The 2,989-nt window shown below is 56.9% G+C and overlaps 1 non-coding gene across 1 annotated transcript in view; it reads left to right on the top strand.

The window, feature by feature from the left end:
* Positions 1-1,522: 1,522 nt before the first annotated feature.
* LOC124743734 overlaps positions 1,523-2,989 on the top strand; it is a 1,907-nt gene continuing 440 nt past the window's right edge. The window contains exon 1 of the ribosomal RNA XR_007010524.1: positions 1,523-2,989. This exon is cut by the window's right edge and continues 440 nt beyond it. This is a non-coding gene — a ribosomal RNA (small subunit ribosomal RNA).

Raw genomic sequence — 2,989 nt, 5'->3', positions numbered from 1 at the left:
TGCCCTTCGCATGCGACGTACTCAGGCTACGTTGTGGTGCGGCCTGTGTCAACTGTCCGCTGATGTCGTACGCGTGAACCACAATCTGTACTGCACATTCGTCCTTATGTACTGAATGATACATCGTGGCACATGTGTGACCGCACAACGACTGCGCCCAAAAACGGCGGACCATACAGTGCAAATATTGTGCACGCAGCTACGTGTCGTCTCCCTATGAGAGCTGGATTGCAGTGTGGTACGCCATAGAGACGTGTGGGAGGAACGGACGCCGTGGATGGCGATCAGCATGAGCTGTCTGTTGATGTATTCGGACCTAGTCGTCTCTCCTCACACACCGTGATGGCATGGTGCACCGCGTTCCATATCTGCGACATGCTACAGAGGCCGGTTGACAGTCGTTCGAGCAATGGACATCGCATACGTACGGGGGCCACCTTCCACGTATTGTCTAGGCGTGCACATTTTGTTGCGTGTATGTGGGCAGACGTAGTGTGGCGTGACACCTGACACAGGCATGCAATAATCGTTGAAGTTGCAAATGGCGATGGACGCCTGCGTTTTCTGGTGAAGTTACGCAAATGAACAAATGGTAACCTGTTGTGGTGCGGTTGTTCTCGCTAGGGGTGAATCGGTGATGGCGACGATAGGTTGAGGTACTAACCGGTTGTTCCAGCGATACCCACCATGCCGACGAAACTGAACGGCATCTGGGTGTGAAGCGATACGCGGCGGTGGCTGGGTGGGACCGTCCCCGGCCGGTGAGGGGGCGCCTCCCGGCGTGCTGGCCGCGCGGTGCGTGGGCGCACGCGCTACAGCCGGCTGGTGGGGGCGGCCAGTGGCAGGCGCGCCGGCCGACGGACGCGGCAGGCGTCGCAGCTGCGCGCCGGCGCACCCTGCGCGCGGCGCCGTGCGGCCAAAGTAGGTCCTCGCGGGCCCGGTGCGAAGCGCGGTGGACATCTTCAGTGTGCTGGTCCGATTGAGGACTGTGTGCGTTGAGGATGCGCCGCCGCCCGGCGCTCGGCGCCGCGACGCCGTCTGCTGCTCGGTCGCCCCAGCGGTTCTCGCTGGTGGTTTGTATCGCAGCTGTGCGGATGTGTTGGCGCGTGCGCTGTGCTGGGAGAGTTCGCTTCGGCACCCAAGTGGGGCTTTTGTCCTTCTGTGGCGCTGGCGTTGGAGCTGCCGGTCACCGTAGGTGGCGCGTGTTGTCTCCCGCCGGCAATGCCACGACAGCACGCTCCCGGGCCTCTGTCGGCAGCGGCAAGCTCAGTTGGGAGCACGGGTGGTCGCACCGAAAGCGTCTACTCGCCTAACTCCGGGCGATTGCGCCTCTCTCGAACCCGACCAAGTACTTGGGACGGCGCTGCGCGCCGCCGGGACCTGAGAGGGTTTCGAGGTGTATTGTGCAGGGGAGCTCAGCCTCCTCCTGTTTGCAGAATGATTGAGCGGACGCTTGCGTGTTCGCGCGGGCCCCCGGGACACACTCCCGGGCGGCCGGCTGCTCAGCTCTAGTTGACGCAGCTCCCTGGTTGATCCTGCCAGTAGTCATATGCTTGTCTCAAAGATTAAGCCATGCATGTCTCAGTACAAGCCGCATTAAGGTGAAACCGCGAATGGCTCATTAAATCAGTTATGGTTCCTTAGATCGTACCCACGTTACTTGGATAACTGTGGTAATTCTAGAGCTAATACATGCAAACAGAGTCCCGACCAGAGATGGAAGGGACGCTTTTATTAGATCAAAACCAATCGGTCGGCTCGTCCGGTCCGTTTGCCTTGGTGACTCTGAATAACTTTGGGCTGATCGCACGGTCCTCGTACCGGCGACGCATCTTTCAAATGTCTGCCTTATCAACTGTCGATGGTAGGTTCTGCGCCTACCATGGTTGTAACGGGTAACGGGGAATCAGGGTTCGATTCCGGAGAGGGAGCCTGAGAAACGGCTACCACATCCAAGGAAGGCAGCAGGCGCGCAAATTACCCACTCCCGGCACGGGGAGGTAGTGACGAAAAATAACGATACGGGACTCATCCGAGGCCCCGTAATCGGAATGAGTACACTTTAAATCCTTTAACGAGTATCTATTGGAGGGCAAGTCTGGTGCCAGCAGCCGCGGTAATTCCAGCTCCAATAGCGTATATTAAAGTTGTTGCGGTTAAAAAGCTCGTAGTTGGATTTGTGTCCACGCTGTTGGTTCACCGCCCGTCGGTGTTTAACTGGCATGTATCGTGGGACGTCCTGCCGGTGGGGCGAGCTGAAGGCGTGCGACCGCCTCGTGCGTGCTCGTGCGTCCCGAGGCGGACCCCGTTGAAATCCTACCAGGGTGCTCTTTATTGAGTGTCTCGGTGGGCCGGCACGTTTACTTTGAACAAATTAGAGTGCTTAAAGCAGGCAAGCCCGCCTGAATACTGTGTGCATGGAATAATGGAATAGGACCTCGGTTCTATTTTGTTGGTTTTCGGAACCCGAGGTAATGATTAATAGGGACAGGCGGGGGCATTCGTATTGCGACGTTAGAGGTGAAATTCTTGGATCGTCGCAAGACGAACAGAAGCGAAAGCATTTGCCAAGTATGTTTTCATTAATCAAGAACGAAAGTTAGAGGTTCGAAGGCGATCAGATACCGCCCTAGTTCTAACCATAAACGATGCAGCCAGCGATCCGCCGCAGTTCCTCCGATGACTCGGCGGGCAGCCTCCGGGAAACCAAAGCTTTTGGGTTCCGGGGGAAGTATGGTTGCAAAGCTGAAACTTAAAGGAATTGACGGAAGGGCACCACCAGGAGTGGAGCCTGCGGCTTAATTTGACTCAACACGGGAAACCTCACCAGGCCCGGACACCGGAAGGATTGACAGATTGATAGCTCTTTCTTGATTCGGTGGGTGGTGGTGCATGGCCGTTCTTAGTTGGTGGAGCGATTTGTCTGGTTAATTCCGATAACGAACGAGACTCTAGCCTGCTAACTAGTCGCGTGACATCCTTCGTGCTG

The sequence above is a fragment of the Schistocerca piceifrons genome, unplaced genomic scaffold (genome assembly GCF_021461385.2).
Source record: "Schistocerca piceifrons isolate TAMUIC-IGC-003096 unplaced genomic scaffold, iqSchPice1.1 HiC_scaffold_26, whole genome shotgun sequence".
Classification (NCBI taxonomy): Eukaryota; Metazoa; Arthropoda; class Insecta; order Orthoptera; family Acrididae; genus Schistocerca; species Schistocerca piceifrons.
Note: the sequence above shows the minus strand (reverse complement) of the source record. Positions and strands in the feature narration are given on the sequence as shown.